Consider the following 24,562-nt stretch of genomic DNA (forward strand, 5'->3'; position numbering starts at 1 on the left):
AGTGTTCTTTATTTGCCCAAAGAGGAGGGTGGACAGGGCATGGTGTACTTGCAAAGTAGGCTAGCTAGGCTTTTCGCCTACAATTTGTTAAGTTTTTGAAAGGGTCTGCCAGTCTGGCATGGTGTATGATGGCTAAAACTATTTAACAAAGAGATAAAGGTCTTGGTATGGATGCTGCACTTTTTTCAATGGAGCACAAGAGTATTTATCTCAATGGAGTACACTCTTTTTATCATGGACTTTTCAAAATTTGGAGACATTTTATTATTCATAGACTGGAAAGAAACATACTCTTTGTTCGGGATGCTTGAAGAACCCTTGGTTAAAAAAGTGAAGCTGGATGTTGCAGAGGAGAGCATGCTGGGTCTCACTCAGATACAGTGCAGCTCCAGAATTGTTAAATTTAAGCATAGTTGATGTGGTCGGGCCTGAATTGAATGATATAAATGCAGTGGCCACTTTGCTGGGACAGAGATTACATCGTCACACAGCAAAAATAGTTGAACTTTGGAAAATTAATGGTTTGGCTAAAATAATTTATCCTATAAAGCAGTTCTAATTTTCAGGAACATGTGAATGCCTGCTTAAAATGTTACCTACTGTAAGTACTGTAAGTAGTGCTGTGAGGGATATAGCTTGTATAGATAAAAAAATAAAAAATAAAAAAAAGTATACAAGCTGTAACCAGCAATGAAACACTTGTGGTGCAAGCCTACAGCAAAGACTCTTAGAGCTTTTGTGTTCAGCATCATCTTCATTAGAACTACCCTGCTGAGCCTTGATGTTCGCTTTCAAAAGGGCCAAAAGACTGGAAAAATACTCTTCTGTATCAAATCTACAGAGCTTGTAAAGCTCCAGGAATTCGTTAAACAGCAATTGAAGGAAAAAAAGAACAGGAAAGGATTTTGTTGTTAAGGAAGTGAAAGGTATTCGGACCCTCGTGTTCAAGGCATTACTGAGAGAAAGCTCCCGTTAGTAGGCATCTCATTACACTATTCAGAGGGGATTATTTGTGCTACTCTAAACTGGTCACCAAGGAGACCATATTGAAGACAATCAAGCAGAAAATGGTCCACTGAATTATGCCTGGTTCCTTTTACAACCTAAGTTGAAGAGGGGGGAAAATACAGCACTAGTGGCTTGGATGACACCTGGACTGCAAAAAGTAATCATATAGCAATCATATTAATTCAAATTAGTTTTTTAGACTGAATATATATTACTGGAGGAGTATCAAACTAATTATACTTTATAAGCGTATATTATGATGAAAATGTCTTTCAAAGTGCAGCTTGTAAAAGATATGAATCATAAACCATCTGTGACATACTTTCCTAGAAACAACCATCACTCATTTTGGCATAAACCACTTCTAAATTCTGTGCTGTTGAGCCTAAAAAATGAAAAACCTTTTAGGAGATTATATTTGACGGATATCTTTTTTTGTGAAGTCATTATCTCCCTTGTTATCGTGCATTATGTGTTGTTTTAAAGAGATTTAAATAAAGAGTATTAAGGTTTAAGCCTCACATGAAATGCACCAGTTGAGAGATTGTAATCTAAATGAATACATTCACCAAATCAAATCCTGAAGGCAAAGTTACACTAGGCCTCTCATTCTAGTTCTGAAATTTGACCCTGTCAAATGACCCTGTTTCTACAAGTCAGCTCTCACATCTTTCATCAAAAATAAAGATGCATTAAAGTAGGTTTGCCATGTACATCCACTGTAGGTGGAACAAGTTCCAACCACTGCCTTAGTCATGGTTAGTTAGCATGTGAGCAGAGTGACTTGCTTTGAGTGATACTGTGTTGGCCGCACTTTGACTTAGGCAGACGGAGTTGCTGATAAATGATGACGTATTAGTTTGAATAAAACATCAGTGGGGGATTAGATAGATGGACGGACGGACAGAGTTTTGGGAGTTCGAAACAGCTTGGCAAAGCAAACTTTCTGGAAGATTTCGCAACAACTGATAAACACCTTTGTACTACCATAACAACGTACTGGTATGCCTGCCCCTTGAGAGCAAACCGCAAGAACGGTCTGTGTTGAGGGAGACTGGAGACATGGAAGTAGGCGTCCTTCAGGTTGATCGCTGCAAACCAATCCTGTGGCCGCACACACTCGGCGATGCGTTTGGTCGTGGGCATATTGAACGGCAGCCTGTGAACGGAGCGGTTCAAGACACGCAGGGCCAAGATTGGTCGTAACCCACCGGATTTCTTCGGGACAATGAAGTCGGGGCTGTAGAACCCGGACCTCATTTCGGCTGGAGGGACAGTCTCGATCGCACCGTTCGCCAATAGGGTAGCAAACTCTGCTCACATGATAGGGGCATTGCTACTGACCATAGTGGAGCGGACTCCCCCGCCTAAGAGGCCGGCCTGGGATATGGGGGCGTCGAGCAGACGAGTCCGGTCAGCACCCCGCACATCAGCCAGGTTCAGCCACAGGTGTCGCTCCTGGACCATATTGGTGGACATCACCTGACCCAGGGAGCGTGCGGCCACTTTCATCGCTCGGAGAGCAAGGTCAGTGGTGGCGCGCAGCTCATTAAAGAGCCCTGGGTCTGTCATACCCTCATGCATGTCCCTGAGCATCTGGGCCTGGTAGACCAGCAGAATGGCCATGGCATGCAGTGAGGCGGCAGCCTGTCCTGCGGCTCTATAGGATTTCGCCACAAGTGTAGACGAAAATTCTACGGCCATTCTACGGTATTCTGGGCCAAGGAAGAATAGTCGGCATTTTGTTCCACACCATCACCCTGGCCACCAGCCGAAGTACCACCTCTCTTGGAGGGTGTAGATCGGGGTGTGGATGAGGGGACTCTCTCTCTAACAAGATCATTGAGTCTCGACTGCAATGGCGCAATGGTCATGATCCCACAGAGAGAACACAAGTCATCCACGAGCGCTGCTCTAGCGTTATCAATGCCGAAACATGCAGAACAGCGATCGTCCCCATCATAGTCATAAATGAGTCTACAGCAACCAGAAGTGCACGAGTGAGGCATCTTTAAAAAGACGTGCCGCGTGCAAGGTCTTTTGTGAGAGGAAAACCCCGCGGATGTTGAAGCGCCCAGGGAGAAACACACTCACTGGGAGACCACTGCACAGATCAACACGCAGTGTGCACTCGCTGGAGATCGCCGTCACACTAGCACCGGAGAGTTGATCGTCTCGTAGCTGACAGTTGATCAGAAATGGCTCGTGGAGTGAAGAGATACTCTTGGCTCCGTAGTGAAAAGATATCTGCATATTGCCGGCGTCCTCCTTTTATACCTACGAGGTGGGGCGGAGTTGCGCCATGCAAATTCCGCAGACCCATGGCATTTCCTTGCCATTGGCTTGTTTTGTATATTCAAAGTTGATAGGCTTTCTAAGCGAAACCCCATTCGTCGTCACGACGGAACTCGTAGTGACAACGAAAGGGAACTGTACATTTAAAAGTTACTTGACTAGTTAGTTGAAAAAAAGTAACCTGATTAGCTCATGATAATTGTAATGCGTTACCCCCAACAATGTTTTTTATCCAAACTAACTTGACAAACAGTTCTAGTGTTCCAGAACTCCATTTCCAGTGTTCCAGTGTTCTCACGGTCTTGCATTGACCGTCACATACTGTAAATGTTCATGAAATCCACAAGACAGCACGGTATCCCATGTAACATTTTACGAATCATATTACAACCACCTCAATTATGAGAGAGTGTGATTGTTTTGTGTTAGCTTGCTTGCAGAGTGAATCAACCAGCAGTCTTTAATGCTGCAATATGCAAATTGTGACATTAAACTGTTTAGTAGTGTTGACAGAATTAACTGCATTGTATAAATATTGCCATTACATTCAGATTCAAATACAGCTGCTGAGGGAACAACAGTGAATATTGCACCTGCTAAATCTATAATCTCAATTTTTACAGAATACTAAACCCAGAAATTGTGAAAACTGTCCATTGATCACCTACTAAATCCTAAAATCATTCAATTATTACTCAAGATCTTTAAAAAAATATACTGATATATGTTAAATTATGAATGATTTTAAAATAATTTATAGTACTGTCTGACTATTTGAATGTACATATCATGTTTAATTCATTCATTTACATTTTTAATCAATTGACAGCCTTAATAAATATAGGCCTACATGCCCCTGAATATATTTATCATTTCAATAAAACTTTTTAAACCATTTTAAACAAGGAATAAAGATAAACAACACAAAATAAAGCAGTAAACATTCCTCAGACAACCCATTGGCCAAAACAACTATTAAAAACACATCAGTGAAATAAACTTTAATGAATGGCTTAATGATATTGTTTCTAATTTGAAGCTAATTAACTTTTAACAATGTGATTTACAGGCTTTCGTGTTGTTTGATATACAGTTGTTTTCATCCCCTTCCATGCAATGCTGACCAGATTGATACTCAAAGTGTAGCCATTCCACGACTCGCTCCTTCCACAGTGGCAAAACTGTTCATTGATTTCTAAGAGCCACAGTAAATGACCTGTAGCCCATCTCTGGAAATTGCGCTGATTGTAAATTGAGGGCCATAAAAAAGGTGTTTTCCATGGAATGTAAAAGGCATTTGTCCATGATGAGGTAGTTTGGAACTCTGTAATTAGGGAGGTACATTGCTATCATTCTCCGTGTAGTTTCTAGTTTTCCTGGCTTTGGATTCTGTGTAAAAGCTTTTCGCTGCTATATGCTATTGATGAGAACCGTCACATTAGAAATAAGATCAGTCAAAAGCCAATAGCCTCCACTCAAAATCAGGTTTCTGGGCAAGTTTATACTCACATTAGTAGGCCTATATATTTATCTAATAATACGAAGAAGAAAAAAATATGAGTGTACTTGGTAAGTAAAAAGGATATTGTGAAAGTTGTTAACACTGTGAACATTGGCATCACAATACCAAGTATTCTTAATTTAAATTAATTAATTTCAAATTTTGTTCTTTTATATAATTTAATATTTTCTGATATAATAAAATATATGATTGAAACCAGGGCTGTCTAAAAAAAAAAATAATGTAACGCAAATAAATTGATGTAGCGCATGAAATTTATCTATGTTTTCTTCTGCAGTCTGAATGATATTTTTTTTTTCCTGAAATCTTGTTGGATTTATGTTATGTGAAGCACAGTGGTCAACTTCAGTTGTGTTTACTTATGCTATATAAATAAAGGAAAGAAAAAAATAAATTTCTTCATTAACACTAGAAAGGCCATGGCGGTCATTTTGACCGTTTTGAATTTTATATCTGCAATAACTTTGTGGAAAAAATAAATAAATCCTACTGGTACCTGACTTTTCCTAAAAGTGTCTGTATTTTCATTTAAAATGTTTTTCATATAAATTACACATAAGGCAAAAAAACAAATGAACATATTTACCTATTTCGGCCATAGACGGTCATATTAACCACACTGAATTTCGCTGTATTTCCTTGTTACATTTCCATTGACCATTGTCTCTCTCACTGTCAACAGAAAGGTCAGAAGTGAAAAGTCCTGAGTGTTTGCATATATGCTAATTTCTACAAACAAAAAGTATATTAGATTAAAATCACCGCAGCAGACACCAAAGTGGAGGCAGTGCCAGGTTTGGAGAAGCTGCAGTCAAAATAAAACCCACGACACCTGCTGCAAATGCCGCAAACCCATGTGTGGAAATTGTGCGAGGTGAAGAGAGGTCACTTGCCTTGACGGTGAAGCTTAAATAGCAAAGCACTATATTGATGTAAATAATTAACAATTTGTAATATAGGCTAGTGTTTTTATGTTTCTGTAGCCTACGCTTACTCCTTGGTTCTTCTTTGTTTTGTTTTAGATCAGCTCGTTTCCAGCTTTTTCTATTAGCCTATTTTATCTGTTATCATATATATATATATATATATATATATATATATATATATATATATATATATATATATACAAAGTTTTATAATTAAATTAGATACTTTTAGTTGTTGTTACTTCTTCTGAGTTACGTTGAATGTATATGGAAAAATAGCCTATATCTGTTGTGAATATGTATATATTTATATTGTCATTTTCTGCTCGACCGCCACTTTGCAAGAACACAATCTTGTTTCTGCAACAACTTTCAGCATGTTTCCTAAAACAAAATCTGACGTTAACATTTTAAGCAAATGCATTTAAACAATCAGTCCAAAAGAGAGCAAATATAAAGAAAAGAAAAATATAAAGAAAAACGTATCGGTTACTAACGTAACCTTGGTTCTCTCTAGAAGAGGGAACGAACACTGCGTAATATCTTACGCTAGGGGAAAAACTCTTTTCCATGAGATATTGAAGCCAAAAAATTATCATCAATTTTGAATTAATGAAAAACGTCTCGGGTTACGACTGTAACCCTTGTTCCCTGAGAAAGGGAACGAGAACTGCGTTGAATGACACTTTGGGGGAACGCCCCTCAGCGTAGCGTCTCTGAAGCAGGAATGAAACTTGACCAATCCTGATTGGTGTTGCGTCATGACGTAATGTGTGACGGCATAAGCAGAAGCTACAAAAGGACGCCGGCGCACAACAGTGTTAGCTTCTGTGATGAAGCAAGCGCTCCCAGGCAGGGGAAGGCATGGCGAAGAGACGCAGTTCTCGTTCCCTTTCTCAGGGAACAAGAGTTACAGTCGTAACCCGAGGCGTTTCCTTTCGAGGGAACTCGAACTGTGTCGAATGACACTTTGGGGGAACGAGTACCCACTATGCCACAACGCGCCCTGCCTGTCCTAGTGTGAACACTTAGTGTGCCACAGGCACACTTACACTCTAAATATGGCTGGGTTAAAAACAACCCAATTGGCAACCCAGCGCTTGGTAAATATTGGACAGAACACATGCTGGGTTAAATGAACCCAGTGACATTTTAACATGTTGAGAAAACCAAAGATGTTGTCTTTTTTTTTTTACCATTAATGGATTTGCTATTCTGGGTTATTTTTGCTGGGTTATTCTTATTTCACCTGTGCTTTACTGTAAAACTATGAATTAAGAAATAATGAAGAACATGTTTAGACTGTTAAAATAATAATTTGTAATGCTTGTCAACTGACATTCACAAATGAGTTAAAATTGGAAGCAATGACAACAAACTGCACATCAAATTTAAATGCAAAAATCATTTAGTGCTGCAAAGTTATTTTGTCAGTTTTAATAAATAAATAAATAAAGATTAGTTCTAAACTATTACATGTTTAACGGTTTAAATACAGTGACATTGACAACCAATTCAATTTTAAAGTCAGAGAATACAAAATAATTTTATAAAAGTTACTGTTCAGCAAACAAGGACATGTGAAGAAACCGAATTGAAGATTCCCTCCATTCGGAAGATAACTTGTTGCAAGAAATCCCTGGAAGAAGCACACTGGTTGGGGTAGTTCATGTCAAATACATAGAATGCTTTAAAGCATACATCAACAGCTGATGATGAAGGATTGCAATATCTGCTTGGCGTTTCCCATGGCCATGACAAAGGGATGGGTTTTTGTGGACTCTGCCCCGTTTAGAAAGTCCACCATGTTCGTTCCAACCTATAAAAGAAAGTACAATCCAGATTGTTTCAATGGTAACAGTGTCATTATTCAGTTGAACTCAGTTCAGTGTTGATTCAATTCAGTTCAATAACTGAGTAAAGTTCATCATGAAATGGAGTTCACCATGATATCAGCAATCAATATTTTTATTTGATCAAAGCAGCTTAATAGGAATTTTGAGGTAATAAAGATAAATGAACATCCAGGCAGTTTTCATCACAAAATAAACTCCTTCAGGGTGATATGAGATCCCTGTTGAAGTATGTTCTGCAATATCAACTGGCTGTATGTACAGTATCCCTTGCTTAATGCACAGGCAGTTCCAGTCAGGTTACAATGCAATTTAAATAGCAGTTATGCAGTTTTATTCTTACTAGTTGAAGATCAATGAAAGCCTTTCTAGCTCCGTCAGTAAATGGACAAAATACAAATTCTGTACACCGTGGCAGGAAGAAGAAAGGGAAGGACCAAAAGAGCAACATTCTCTGCAGAAAAGAAACAACATCTCAGAAACAGGACCAGCTAACAATATACTAAAGTTAGTGCAATAAGATTCAGACATAAAAATGAATATGCAATAATGATACTAAATACCTAAAGTTGCCTTTTATGTTGTATCGTTTTGAAGATCTAAAACAACTAACCTTGCAGATCTTTTTTATGCACAAACAGCAACATAACACACTAGGCTAACTAAAGTTGAAAAAAATGAAAAAGCATACTAGGGCCCTTTTAAGTAATTCTCCACCCACAAATTTAAATCTCTCATTGTGTGAGACTCATTTTAGAGAAATTATGAGTAAATAAATCATTAGGACAGGAAAGTCACCGCATACCAGGGATGACCCATGTATCTATTTTATATTTATATAGACGCGCTGCCGCGGAATAACACTGACAAGTCATCTGCCGAAGTTACGTTAGCTAATCTAACGTTACTGGCTTGATCAGTCACACATGAAAGTAATCAGACTAACATAAGGTGCGATATTTCAAAATATATACTGTAATTGAGTGTGTATATACCATAAACAGTGACGTGTCGAGGTGTCTCTCTCTCCTTCTGTTTGAAAAACGCGGACATGTGATTACGCTTTGAGAATCGCAAATCAAGCAGTGATTGACAGCGCTCTGATCCAATGGCGTTGGGCATTGTCAGGTTGACAGTAAATCTAGCCCAATGATGTTGGGGGGGCACCAGGGGGGGCCAATCATATTCCAGGGGGGGCCAGTGCCATCCCGTGTCCCCCTTCTAGACACGCCCCTGCTTACACCGGGTCGGCCGGACCCCTGAGCAAAGCAGACAGCGCTTCCGGACCCTTGAGCTCGGGGAGTCTGGTCGGCCCTTCGCCTTCGCGCAACAGCTCCGGGACGCGTGCCGCAAATGGCTGATGGCCGAGGAACGTGACGTCGAGGCAATCATCGACCAGGTGGTACTGGAGCAGTTCGTGGTGCGGCTCCCCCGGAGGACCGCGCAGTGGGTCCAGTGCCACCGCCCGACATCGCTGAACCAGGCCATCCAGTTGGCGAGGACCAGATGGTGGCGTGCCCAGGGGTCGGCGAACCCCTTCCAGCAGCTTCTCTCTCTCTCTCTCTCCCTCTTCCCCCTCCCTCTGTTTCTTCTCGCCCTGTCCCTCTCCCTAGGTCCCATGTAAACTTCCCTCCTAGACCGGCGCCACGTTGGAGAACCGGCACCGGAGCCGAGCCTGTCCCCGCACCCAGAGTGCCCCCTAGGGGAACAACCTCCCCGTCTGGTCTCCCTCCGCTACCAGCACCCGCCCTCTCCCCACGCCAACCACTCGACCCGCTTCCCGCCACTGGAGTGGCGGGAGGGACTGGGCCTGCCTGTTGGCGTTGCTGGGACCCTGGTCATTTTATCGATCAGTGTCCAGTGATGGAGGTGGGGACTCTGATCAGGGTCCCTGACACACCGCAGGCCGCCCCCGATCGAGCTGGGTTGTACCAAATACTGGTGAGGATAAAGGGGGGTACTTTTCAGGCTTTGGTGGATTCAGGCTGTAACCAAACCTCCATCCATCAAAATCTGTTTCAACCTGGGGCATTGGATAATAGCCGCATGGTTAAGGTGAGGTGTGTGCACGGGGAAGTGGTGGATTATCCCTTAAAGCCCGCTGACTGATCTAACTAAAAAGGATGCACCAGATACCGTCCAGTGGAAGGAGCGGTGTCAGCAGGCAGGGGGGGGGGGGGCTGCAGGCCGGATGGCTCCTCGGCCTGAGTCGGGCGGTGGGAGTATGTGATGAGGGGGGCGTGGTTTTGCGGAGTCTGCAGCGAGAGAGTGAGGGAGGAGCCGAGCGGTAAGTAAGTGGGTCAAGTGCAAAATGATGAACACCTGTCTCTGATTGCAGTAATTGGCGTGGGGAGACCGCATTTAAGCTGGCTGGTGCAAGAGAGCGGGAGAGAGAAGGACTGGGGGACTCGTACGAACACTCACAACCTGCTGGCTGACAAAAGGACTGAGTTGCACATCGGAAAGAGTTTTATGAATGGACTGAGTTTACACATCGGGAAGAGTTTGATAAAAGTGAACTGAGAGCTGAGTCCAGTGGGAAAGAGTGTCTTTATATTGTGCTGTAGTTTTACTACGGTGAACGTGCATGTGGCGCACCTTTTCTTTGTTTTGTTTTTATTAATAAATTGTACGAGTCCCCGTTACGCCGACCCTTGTCTTCTTTCATCCCACACAAAGAACCTTCGTTAAACTCATCATTTAACTTACTCGCCCCCATTCCACCTAGATGACTTTCTTCTTTGTAAAACAAATGGAGATTAACCATAACATAGTCCATACTAATACCAGCTGATAGTGCTCCCTTTATGTTTTTAGCATTAGTTGAGAGATTTTTTTCTTTAAAAAAAAATAGCATGTAGCTACTACATCTAATATTTTCCAAATTAATCGACATTGAATCAATATCAGAATTTAATTACAAACTTATAAATTGCTAAACTCAGAAGTTTGCAGCCTTGTGAGCTACTATAGCACGGATCAAATGTATATGCGTTACATTACGCGAGGTTGAGTTGATTATCACATGCAGTCAATTATAGACTAAATGTAAAAGCTGCAAAAGTGTAAAATAAACATGAACTTACCGTTAAACTTGTCGATAAGACTGGGTAACTGCCACTCGAAGAGTTTTCCCTCAGAAATGTATCTATATGCTTTTCTCACTAGTAAAAAACGACATTTTGAATTACACCACTTACCAAAAACAAATTTATGTATGTAAAAATTATTTGTAACACGCATGCATCCCACGGCAGTGAGCAAGCATGCACGCGCTTTGAAACGTAGTTTTTAGTGGTGCTGATAAGTCGATTCATTTCTGGGAATCGTTTTGTTTCAAAATTGGTGAACCGGTTTATTTGAACCGGTCCAGATGGTTCGTTCTTTTAGACCTGCAGTCCCTCGACATTTTTGCGTACTTTTTATGTCTTTACATGACGGTGTGGACAATTGCAGGCGTTTTACATTTGTACTGTCTATGGTTTTACATAAGAGCAGCGAGTCATATTACTCAATTGTTTTGTTTTGAGTGACTCGGCTCATTTTGTTCAATTCGCTTGTCAGTGACAGAAACGACTCTTTCCTCTATTTTCACAGATATTTACATATTTCAGGGTTCCGTGTGGTACATAATCATGAACTGTATATTTAAAATATTATTAATAAAAAAATATATATAAACTTACCTTAAAACAGTTGCACCCATTTGCTTTGCCCCTTTGTCCTCTCAAAATGACAATTTACGCTCGAATTTAAACATCTCCAAGGCGCGAAACTCGTGAAACAACCCAGCTGAGCAGAAACAACCCAGCGTTGCGACCCTGCAGGTTTATCCAAACAACTGGAAAATTAAAACTACCCAAAGGTGTTTGAAATGTAATAAAATAACCCAACAAAATTACCCAACAGACTCAACCCAGCATTTTTTCAGAGTGTAGGACGAGAGCACAAGAGTGCCAGGCGTGGACGGAATGTCCAGGCTGTAAAACCTAATAAAGGTGTGGGGGGTGGCCCATCCTGCTACATCGCAGACCTCCTGGATCAGGGCCCCCGAGAGGAGGGCTCCAGAGGACACCATGCCTCTTGTTGAATGAGCCCTCATGGCCAAAGGCGAAGGCAAATTGCACACCTGGTAGGCCAAGGAAATAGCATGGACAATCCAGTTGCTGAGGGTCTGTTTGGAGGCGGGAAGACCCTTCTTGGGCGACCCGAAACACACCAGCACCTGGTCCCGACTTCCGCCATGAAGAGGACCTCTGAATATAAATTTTTAGAGCTCTGACAGGGCAGAGCAGATGAAGTCTCTCCTCATCCGCCGTCACGTGAGGTGGAGGATGGAAAGCCTGCAGAACCACAGGCCGTGCCACATTGGACACATTAGACAATAGACTTGGGCAGATAGCATGGCCTGGGATGTAAGATGGCTTTCATGTTGCCTGGAGCAAACTCCATCACCCATTAGATATGGAGAGTGCCTGGAGATCGCCTACCCTCCTCAGAGAAGTAATGGCCAACAGAAAAAACACTTTCAGGGAAAGGTTCTTGGCCTCAGCCGACTCCAGTGGTTCGAAGGGGGCCTCTGCCAGCCCTTCGAGAACCACTGCCAGGTCCCATGTGGGAACCCTGGTACGAGCCGCAGGTCTCATCCTCCAAGCCCCACGGAGGAAACGTATGACCAACTGCTGTCTCCCCAGAGGCCCATCACCCAGAGGAGCGTGGAAAGCCACAATGGCAGCCACGTACACCTTGAGTGTGGAAGGGGTAAGACCAGCTGAAAAGTGATCTTGGAGGAACTCCAGAACTGAAGCCACTGGGCAGTTAACTGGATCCACCTCACGCTCTCTATAACAATTGGTGAAGACATTCCACTTTAAGCCGTACAATTTTCTCGTGGAGGGAGCTCTAGAGCTGAGTATGGTCTCCACTACTCCAGCTGATAGGCCGGCCTCTAGGTACTGTGCCCCCACAGGGGGCAAAGACCCACAGTTTCCATAGCTTGGGCCGAGGGTGAAATATTGAGCCCTCTGCCTGTGTCAGCAGGTCCCTCCTGAGGGGAATCTCCCACAGAGGGCCGTCTAGGAGCGATACAATGTCTGAGAACCATACTCGGGCCGGCCACAACGGGGCTGCCAGCAGTAGACTGATCCCGTCGTGACGGACCCTCTCTAGAACTCCCGGGAGCAGAGCGATCGGGGGACATGCATACAGACGCAGCCTCGGCCACGTCTGCACCATGCCATCCAACCCCAGCGGGGCTAGATGAGTGAGGGAAATCCACAGTGGACAGTGGGTCGTCCCTCGAGACACGAATAGGTTCACTTACACTGGGCCGAACCTCTGAGATATTGACTCCACCACCTTGGGGTGGAGTCTCCATTCCCCGGGCCTCAGCCCCTGTCTCGACAGGATGTCTGCTCCCTGATTTTGACTCCCTGGGATTTATGTTGCTCTTAGAGATAATAGTTTCCCCTGGGACCACAGGAGGATCTGATGCGCCAGTCTGCATAGATGGCGAGATCTCAGACCCCCCTGATGGTGCATATAGGCCACTACCGACATATTGTCTGACCTGTCGTAAAGCGGCCATCCATGACCGCACCCCAGCCCGTGAGGGAGGCGTCTGTCGAAACGGTTTTCCGGCGACATGACGCTCCCAACACTGGACCTTGGGACAGAAACCAAGCTTGGAGGGCCCTCCACAGAAACCACCACTGGCGGGCCCTCATGTGCAGCAGGCCAAATGGAATAATGTTAGACGCTGCTGCCATGAGCCCTAACACTCTCTGAAAATTTTCCACAGTAATGGCTTGGCCTAGCTTTATCCTGGACACTGTGGCCAGAATGGACTCGATCCGTGCAGGAGACACTCGTGCTCTTTTTGGTGTTGAGTCTCAATCCCAGGCCTTGAATGTGGGCGAGGACGACATCTCGATGCCGAACCGCCAGTTCGACAGTGACTGGGCCAGAATCAGCCAGTCGTCGATATAATTGAGCACCCTGATGCCCTGGAGCCTCAGCGGTGCTAGAGCTGCATCCATACATTTGGTAAATGTACCCCTTTTGTATAGTGCGCACGCCCAAGGCGAAATATTCGTGAGATTTTTCCATGCATCGAAATATTTTACCAAAGGAACCAGGCTCTCGAGCCTGGCTTCCGGTATCAATCGGGATTCGTTCTCGACACCCTGAAGCGGATCTCCCGCAGGGATCGACCGAAAACGATTCTCGATGGGCGGACGCGATTGCTGCCTGGGCGCAAGCCTGTGGGGCGGACAGTGCAGCGCGCGTTCGCTGGAAACCGATGCGTCCCGAAGCGCACTTGGCGGCGGGAAGTCGACATCGATTTCCTGGGGGCTCCGCTGAGGAGGGGACCTCAATCGCTCCGCCACGGCTGGGGGTACCCGCAGAGGACCTAGGCTGGCTAGGATCTCTTAGACGAAGCCTTTTTAGCCTGCAGGATGGCCCTCAGGTCGCCCTGCTGCTGTTGAGGCTTCGCCTGAGAGCGTCGTCTATGCCCCCAGGCTCTTTGAGGAGGGATCTAGACGCGATGCTCTCTTTTTGCGCCTGTCTGTAGGCAGAGGAGCTGGTGGCTGGCTGCAGCTGCCCACTGGGGGCATGCTTCTTAGATTTGAAGCGGCGAGGGAGGTACTGCTTGAAGGCTGTAGACTGCTTTTTCACCTCCTGAAACCTGTCGCCGAACAGGCCAGAAGGGGAAATCGGGGCATCAAGGAGAAAAGCCCGGTCTTTGTCCTTGATCCCCAACAGATTTAACCATAATAGTCTCTCCGAGGCCGCCATGGAGCGGCCGATGGCACGGGCCATCTCCTTGGTGACTCGGAGAGACAAATCTGCAGCCTTGCTACACTCTGCTGTATCTTCTGGAGTTGGTCCCTCGCCCTCATCAATATCTTTAAGAAGGTCGGCCTGGTAAGCTTGTAACACTGCCATAGTGTGTAAACAAGCACCAGCCCGACCCGCAGCCATATATGCCCTGCCCACTAAGGAGGATGTCTCTACATCTCTACATGGCTTAGTGGGCAGCTACGGGGCTTTTAGGGACGATGCCGATTCAGGAGATAAATAGGTGGCTAATGCTTGTTCCACCCGAGGCCCATAATCTTTCTCTCGCGCCCCCCAAATATTACTATAATTAAGCACAGGGGGGTTAGACACACGCAAGGAATGTGGCTTGTTCCACGATTTACACAACTCGTTGTGTAAATCGGGAAAGAAAGGCGAACCCTGATGTTGAGGTTGCTCTCTGTGCTGCAGGAAGCACTTGTCTAATTTGCTTTTCACGAGCGTTTCCTGCCTCTCATGTGGCCAACTGATGTTAAGACGGGCCACAGCACGAGAGACAACCTCTACCAGCTCCTCATATGCGGGGACATGGGGTGGCAAGTCATCCCCAAAATCCCCACCCTCGATGCTGAGCATGTCTACTTCCTCGGAAGCAGACAGCTCAAGCATCGGCCCTCCACTCGTGCAGAAGAAGCCTTGGGGCGGGCTTCCGCGCGAGGTGGGAGAACATCAGAACTGCCAGAGGAATCCCGAGAATGTGCCTCAGCATTTTTGAGATCCCCTGTCAGATCCATTTGCGAGCCCCATGAAGAGCGTTGCCGCACCACCTCAGCGTACGCGGATCCCGCACCACGGGGCTCGCAAGCCTGACCATCTTCATTGAAAATGGCCAGGCGGGAGCGCAGCACACGGATTGGAAGCTTTTCACATTCCTCGCAAACAGCCCCCTTGAGAGCTGTCCGCGTGTGCTGCACTGCAAGCACAAGAAATGCTTGTGACAAACAACACCAAATAAGACAGACAATGCAACAGAAAGCGCTTGCTGAAGAACAGAAAGCAAACACTGTTGTGTGCCGGCGTCCTTTTGTAGCTTCCGCTTATGCCGTCACACATTACGTCATGATGCAACACCAATCAGGATTGGTCTAGTTTCATTCATGCTTCAGAGACGCTACGCTGAGGGGTTTTCCCCCAAAGTGTCATTCTACGCAGTTCGAGTTCCCTCGAAAGGGAACGCGTTGCAGCAGCATGCAGACATAGGCAAGACGGCTCGCGTGCCTATTGGCTGCCCTGCGGCAACTGCAGCAGCCTATCGAGAGAGGCCCCGTGTGACGTCAGAACCAATGGGGGCGCTTTGCGCCCACTACATCACGTCCCGCCGAAACGGGCATGGCCTGGGCCCATAAATATAGCTCGATGGCTGATATAATCTGGTTTTCATCGCCGAAGCGAACCAGTGTGTTGCGGGCACGGCAAAGATCTTCCCTCTTGGCTCTCAACGAAGGCGGTCGCATTTTCTCTCCCTCTCCCTCCCCTTACCTCTCCTGCTTTGCTTCTTTCGTCAAGTGTAATGTCTTTTACTTTGAGAGACTCTCGCTACACTGCTCTCCAGAACCGAGAAATTATGGATTTGATCAACTGGTCTCTCCACGCAATTGACACCATCTTCTCGACGAGAAGCTTGGGTTCGGGGGAACCTGACTGCCCTGCCGGGACGTTCGCAGCTGGCTACACGATGGACGCGTGGGAGAGGTGGCGGGTCGTGTGTCTTGCGGCTCTTCCCGTGGAGGACATTGAAGATATCTACCTATTCGGCACCATGATACAGGTCTTCTGCTGATTGGATTAGGCATTTCCCTGGTTTATCGAGGAACTAAGCAGACGGTGACAGCTGTCAAAAGCCCCACAAGGCTGCCCGTGATGATTGAAGCGGTGGGCAGAGCTGTCAGCACTCAGACTGGGTCTATGAACCACAATATGGATAACATCATGGAGAAGCTCACAGCTTTGCAAAGGCAAATAGATCGTTTCCGAGACCAAAACGGACCAGGAGAATAGCCTGTATAAATTGAATGCGGCTACTCGCCCCAAGACCAAACAATCCCAATCTTATCTGTTTCGGCACCCCCCAACCAGCACTGGCCTTGGCCAAGGCCGCTGCTGGAACAACAGCTCTCCCGGAAGAGCGCTGCAGTGAGCCGCTCTTGCGTTTCTTCCCCGACTCCTCAGACACCTGGTGATTGTTGACTCCGCCTGGGAGATGATCAAGGTTGTCTCCATGGCAACTTGCTGTGTATCGCTATGACAATCCTGCGGACTGAGGCTCCTAGATTATGGGGCTGGCTTAGCGACTCTCTCCAGGCCTACACACACATGAACTTACACATACACAGATATGCACCTGCCCCACACCCCATCCCACGCCTTCGCCGCTTCGTACCCCCAGTCTGACAGGCGGGTCTGTGACCAGCGCCATAATGGCTGCAGGACCGGATGCTGCTTGCCTGGGCTGGACTAACTCCATTCCCCACTCCCAACCGTGTTGCAATGTCTTGTTTGTAGAGTGTACTGTTTATGTGCTAATGTTGCTGAGGTGTTTTTTCCTGTTCCCAGACCGTTCTCCTTACAGGAGCATAGTCTGGGGGTCGCCTTTTTTTCTCCTCACCTCTCCTCATGTCATGCTGTGTTTTTCTCAAGTTGGCGCTGATTATAGCAGCCTCTGTAACACCTTATTACCAAAGCAAATTCCTTGTATGTGCACAACACTACTTGGCAATAAAATTGATTCTGATTCTGATTCTGAAGATACGCAGTACTCGTTCACACTTCTAGAGAGATCCGTAAAACGCCGTGCATGCTGGGATCCACCACCAAAGTCCCAAGGGCAGATGCCCGGGGCTCATATAGTGTATAATCACCAGGGACTCACAGAGAGTCTGAGAAGAGAGGCTAGAATCGTCATTTCCTACAAGTAGCATCCTCATGGAGCTAACTACATCAACAGTTTTCCACACAGCCAGGGTGAAAATATTCGCCCTGAACTGGGCAACAGTATGGGTCTTATTTAATGCCCATGGTGTAATTTTATCGATCAGCGAGCGATGCTCAAGCGATTTCAGTATTCTGAGCCGAAGCAACTGGGCAGATAGTACTGTTTTTAGACCGACAGCAGTTTAGCCTGTAAGGCGGGGACCTCTAGGATATGAAACCTTATAAATGTAGACGGCGAGGCCCAGCCAGCCGCCAGACCACGCCCATGATGAGGCCATGCCTCTTGTGGAGTGCTCTCTGACACCCAAAGGACACTGCAAGCCCTTAGAAGTGTAGGTCAGCGCTATGGCATCAACTATCGACTTGGATAGGCTCTTTTTCGATGCGGCTAGTCCCTTAGCACGTCCACTGAACGAAACGAAGAGCTTCTCAGTCTGTCTGAAAACAGACGAGTGGACCACATAAGCTCTTAATGCCCTGACAGGGCAAAGGAGGCCCGCATCCTTTTCCTCATTGTAAACTGCCAGGGCAGACAGGGAAATAACCTGAGCCCTGAATGGTGTGTTGAGGGATTTAGGCACGTACCCGTGTCTAGGTTTGAGTATGACTTTCGAGTAGGGCTGGGTATTGTTAGGAATTTCACAATTCGATTCGATTTCGATTCTTGAGGCTTCGATTCGATTCGATTTCGATTTGATTCGATTTCAATTCGATTCGATATTGATTTATTAGCTTCGATATCGATTCAATGATTAATAAATACACAAGTAATTAAGTACATGAGTATATTTTTAAATAATGTGTGCAGTATTACCAATGTTTAAGAACAAATTGACCCCAGCATGTTTCCTGTCATGGTTTATTTAGCAGAACCAACTGTACAATATTATACATGTGTTGAATAGAAACCACAACTGTTACAAACAGGTGCTTTATTAAGTTTGACAGTACCGCAACATTGACCAGTTTACAAAGTGAGCTCTCAAGTCTGGCTAAACAGTGGCCTAGATTGAAAAGATCAACACTTGATCAATACATTATCAGGACAACAGAGGATGTCCCTGAAGGAGACGATGGGGTGGAGATTGTGAACAAGAGCTGTCATCTTGCAAGAACTTACCAGTTGTCACAATGCGCTCCACGACGCCCTCTCCTGGCCTCACCAGATCTCTCTCTCCTGAATTCTAGGACTTCACTTCCCATCACTCCCGTCATTAATCATCTCCTTCCATCCCTGTCTCATCTCCATCATCACCGCCACCTATTCCCACTCAGTCTCCTTCATCTGGACCTCGCTCCCCTTTGTTCCCTGCGAAGTCTTGTTTCTGCTACGGCGTGCAACTCTTAGCATTCTTCCAAATCTCCGTGTATTCCTGGTTCCTCGATCTTAGCCTGTTTCCCCGTCTACTCTATGAATGTTTGCTGCCTGCCTACGACCCTTGCCTGGTAACCTCTCTGAGTTTGGACTGCCCCTGTATATTTCTCAGCTCTGTGCTTTCTCTGTTTCTGTCTGTTTGAGTTCATCATTAAAGTGATTGCACATGGATCGGAACGTCTCTGACTCTTCATCACACCAGTGTGTTGTTACCGTATTCTTAGTCAATACAACCTATTGACCAATGCATACTCCGTTTTGGGACTTGCTTACAAGTTCTTACACTGTCAGTCACCCTTTTTCTCCTTTCTTCGCCTTTGTCGCCATTGGCTTTTGGCTTGCTTAATTGGGGACATTTCATTTTATATTTAACAATATTATAACAACATTGTTTTCCTGTTATCTCTGTAAAGCTGCTTTGAAACAATCTGTACTGTAAAAAGCGCTATATAAATAAAGGTGACTTGACTTGACTTGATCCAGCTTGCGAACAAAGCTTCTCCACTCTTGAATTCACAAAGAGTAGACTCAGCAGCTCTCTCAAACAACAGCTTCTAGAAGCTTTCATGCTCATGGCTTTAGAAAGAGATGTTTTAATGGCCTTGGATAGTGATCAGATCATATATGGCATTGCTGAGAGAAGTGAGCAACTACGGAAATTGCTCACCTTATTAAAGGGAAAAGAAGGTAGTAATTTTCAGATGTGTGTACAATAAGCCCTGTTTAACCATATTTGTCTTGGCTACTTGCTTTACACTTTACTTTGCACTAACACATATTTATTACAGATAATGCTCAATAATCCCTAATCTGTTTTGTCTCCTTCACACACAGGAATCCTTTCATCTCTCATTCACAAAAACTCTGTTTATCATACACACACACAAGCTCTTTAAAATGTACACACACACACAAGCCATACAACTCTGCTGACCTGCTCCCAGAAGATGCCCAGAAGCCTGTGGACATCAAGCAAGTTTGTCACATGATAGCCTAATAGTATGCCATGAGGATTTTTGTTAATGCAAAATAGTTTCAATCTTGATTCAGGAGTTGTACAGCTAAGTGGTGCAGCCTACACTGCTGAGTGGTGTATCTTACACTGCACCAAGATGATACCCCCTGACTAGCTGATATGCTGTCTTAATAGTTTTATTATAATAATGTATGTCTTAATGTTCTTCTGTTTGTTTCCCTTCGTTTTACAAATATTACCTTATATATGTTGTGTTACTTAAAATAAATGTTTAAAGGAGCCGTATGTAAGAATGTGGCCAAAACTTGTACTGCAATCACTTTCAAATTACTTTAGAGCGGTGTATCCCCTCTCCCTCCTCCCTGACTCGAGGTTGCCAAATAGGCTTGCAGGATACAGCAGGAACGTAGGCTGCTACAAGAAGCTTTTTTTGTTAATTATGTTTATGCTTCAAATGAGAGATGTTTTGCAAAGTAATTATATATCGCAAAAATGTACTAATGGCGATTAGCCAAATATAATCGTAAAGATGTGCGCTCGTATGTGACAGTGCATTAGAACAGTAGCTGTTAGTCTAACTTGTAACGGTAGGTATCTGTCATTAACGTAAGTACAAGCACAAGCCTCTGTCACAGTGTGTAACCGAGCTGTATTTTTTAACTTACCCTTAAGTACACTTCCATAACGCTAAAATATGTGATGTGAAAGATTACGTGTCATTCGATTATTTTTGGCTGTAGAACTTGCATGATAAACATTAATGGGCATTCTAATGTTGTTACAGAGAAACGGGCTCTGATAATGCATTGCTAATGTTAGTAATGACGACTCGCCGTTTTTATTACCTAAACAATTCCTTACCTTTTCAATTCGATGACCCAATTCCCCATATGAGCTAACGTAACGTTACTTTGCACGAACATGCATAACCTTGTTCGACTGTCATGAATATTTGAAATGTCCATTTACATCAAGTACAAGCTAGCCAAACATAGATGAATCTTACCTGTCCAAGAGAAAATTAGCAACGTTGGCGTCAAATTCTTCTCCGTTTTCAGCCGTCTCCATCTTTCAAAGGCATCTCCTATACAGATCCTTGTTTTATTTCGGACTTTGTCACAAAGTATTTCGGATTCATAAAAAGTTTTTTTTTGGTTTCGCAGCATTAGACATTTTTTTAATCCGATTCCGACACGTTTGTAGCTGCAGCTGTGGTAACTAGGAGAGCTGGCAACCCGGATGCCGCAACACTACTGACTTCGTGATTGGTAGATAGGTGGAGGGTGGCGCATCAGACCAAAACACAACATGACAACATCAACATCAGTTGACTGTAACTTCATTTTTTAAATGACAATATCCTTGACGTACTACTGTTGTCAGTGATATAAAAATTTGAAATGAACATGATTTCTTAATGTCTAGTGACATATCAGGGTCATTTTATGATTAATTTAAATAAATTTCTTACATACAGCTCCTTTAAATATCAATTATTTTTGTATTTTGTTATATTTTTATACTATAAGTGGTGTTAAAAATGATCCTGCACATTAATGAGCCAATGTGTTATGATGTGGGATGTGGTGGGCTGCTGTGGGCCAGAAAGTCCAGGGCCACTTTTTGGTCCTAGTCCGCCCCTGCCCCTTGAAGTAATTTTATCTTAGAATTCCCAGAGCCTGAAATGCATATTGATCGATTTGATTATCTGCAAAAAAAAAAAAAAAAAAAAAAAACAACAACATTTATTTATAAAGTTCTTCAGCCATTAGTGGATCCAGTACAGTGTAATCCATTGACTTGCTCTGTCAATGGTTTTCCTGCTGGTGCATAGAGAACCTGATGCAATTACTAAGCCATGTTGAATTAAGCACTGCATTTATGCAATCAATCACCAGCCAGAGGGCGCCTCTCTAGAATTCATTAAAATACGCAAACAATCGTTTAAACATGGCTGCAGCTTATCTGCTGGCTTTCATGCTAACATTAGATGTCTATGTTCAAAGGTGCCTGAATGACAGAGCTAAAACACTCGGGAACTCATGAGAACACACAGCTTCTGCTACACACTCAGCACACACAACTTCCCATCAGGTTGTCTGGATTTGCATATATGTATGTATGTACATGAAGCCTTGAATCATTCGGAAACTACAGTAGGAGAATGTAATGTTTTGAGAGAACGAAAAATATTTTTTCCTGGCCCTAGGAATGATTTAAGGTTTTCATTATAAATAAAATAATTAATCATTTTTATATTTTTACATTAAGAGTGTAGTAGTGGAAAATGTCTTCTGTTTATTTTAGACAGCTGAATGAGTTTCATTTATGCAGGTTATTTCCCCTTATTACGCCTCACAATGTTAATTTTAGTTAATTCTGTTTTGTGTGGACTGTTTTATCTGCAAATGTTTTAAAATGTTTTAAAATATTCATAAGAGGCTCAGTGTGGAGTGTAACGAAACAATATATTATGGCCAGTATATTGTAAATGTTTAATTTTTTTGTTTTTTGTTAAGTGTTTAACTGAAGGATGTATATATGCATATTTCTTCTGTGGAGCATGATAGCTTGCAGAAACGGTAAATAATGCCACATTATGTACGTAACACATGCTTTCCAGCTGACATCTGTGAACAAAGTACTATCTCAGACCCCTGCAGTACCAGAATGCATCACTCCTTCCTTTGTGCAGAGCAGAACTCATTTCTTATGTAAAATTGAAGATAACACAACCAAATGAGTCTAAAGATGAAATGTACAGGTGAAAACAGTGTAGATACACCTTCATATTGGCACATATTATATATATTTTTTTAATTTTAAATATTGTTTGCTGTAAATATCCCTTCAGTTTGAAACACTGACTCTCCTTTTCATAGCAAGATTGTAATGAATGGAAATAATTAAGGTGAAAGTGACTTTCATAAATATGCTCTGGTCAAGCTCAGTCAGTTTAATTAGCTTTTAACTATTATTTACACCAGCCCACCATTCAAATCAGTTGGAAAAGGTTCTTTGCTAAGGAGGATTATGGGTAATCAACATCTCATGGCCTCTCAGACAGCTCTCACACCCAGCAAGGTCCAGTTCATTAAGAATTCTCCAGTGGTTCTGTAGATCTTGATTGAAACACTTTATTAAATTGGCAGGCTACTTCACAGCTTTGAGAAAGTAGTTTATATTCAAAGCTTTAACTAGTCAAGTCACCTTTATTTTTATATCATTTTATACAATACAGATTTACAGTGATCAACAAGAAAATAATGATTCAATGATGAAAACAGAATTCAATTCGATTGTACAGCAGCTATTAAAAAGATGTCATTGTTCAGCTGAAGTCAGTTCAGTGTTGATTCTGTTCTGTTGAAAAGATCATCAATTATTAAATTAGTTCAATTCATCTATAAAGCAGCTCTGCAAAAAAGACTGATGTATTTATTAGTTCGTGGAACAGACACAGAGACTATTTCATCTCATAATATAGAGACTATATTCTGAGATTTATCTGACTTCTGTGACATGAGGCAGCTAGCAAATGGTCGGTTTAGCCAGTCTGTCTGCTTCCTGACCTGGACCCCAGATAGTCAAGTACCAGCTCTAAGACTATGTACCATATTACTAGAGAAGAGAGTGGCTCCACGCTAGGAGGGATGAAGACCATCTCTTTTCAACAGGTCAGTTCTGCCCCAAAAAAGTGTCCTATTGTCTATAAATTTCTGCATACACCACTTAGAGATCCAGCGATTGAGTGACGACAGTCTGCTATGTATCTCGTAAAGCAGGGAGGGGCAAGAGCATATTATTATGACATCTTACGAATTCACACACCTCTTTACCCTTACGAAAAAGAAGTATACTTCAAGTTAATTATGAAGTATACTTAAGTAATGTTCAAGTATATTAAGTATACTTTATGTAGTAAGTATACTAATATCAATGTGTACTTGTAGTAAACTTGTAAGTTAACTATTTCAATACCTCTTGGGGCTAAATTGGCCCACTTTTAGTATATAAAAGTATATGTTTAAGTCTACTATAAGTGTAACAGTAGTAAACTTTAAGTACACTGCTAGGTTTCTCATTTGTAATGCATCTGTGCTACAAGTGAACTTATAAGTTTACTAGTAGTTTACTATTTTGATACAAGTACATGTTTTAGTTTATGAAAATACACACTGAAGTGTATATACTCTCAGTAAACTATTAATTTAGTAGTTTATACTGCAAGTATACCTGTAAGTTTTCTTTAAGTGAACATAACATTATACTTATAGTTTACTATTTATATATTAGTTTTGCACTTGCAGTATACTATGTTCAAATGTATATATTACTTTTTATACTTGAAAAATACCTTTAACTGTACTTTATTTAAAAAAAAAACATTTTATTAGCTTCATGCATCCTTTTTTATCAACACTTGAATGTCGGTAAGTTTTATAAAGAAAGGCAACATTTTAAGCAAAATGTTATCACAGCTCAGAATGTTGTGCCTTCAATGAGAATGTGAGTGATCACATCAGGCTTGCACTATCGTCCTGTTGTAGCCGCTGTCATCCCTGGGTGCTTCAGCACCAGAGAGAGCAGTTTTTCCTGAAAGAGCATGGTTTGACACTGGGTCTTTTTCAAGACATCATACAAACCGTGTGTTTCGGGATTCGGTCGTTTCCTATCCTCATCTGACGGCTACGATCACTGTTTCACATGCCTGGGCTTAAGTGTGCTGAAACTGTGCTCATGGGTGGTTTATGCTCTCTCTGAGAGCATGACCACGTCGGCACATTGTTCGTCTTGCTTTTCTTATTAAGGTTT

This window comes from Siphateles boraxobius, unplaced genomic scaffold, assembly GCF_051911475.1.
Source record: "Siphateles boraxobius isolate OS27281-9 unplaced genomic scaffold, OSU_SipBor_1 22, whole genome shotgun sequence".
Taxonomy (NCBI): Eukaryota; Metazoa; Chordata; class Actinopteri; order Cypriniformes; family Leuciscidae; genus Siphateles; species Siphateles boraxobius.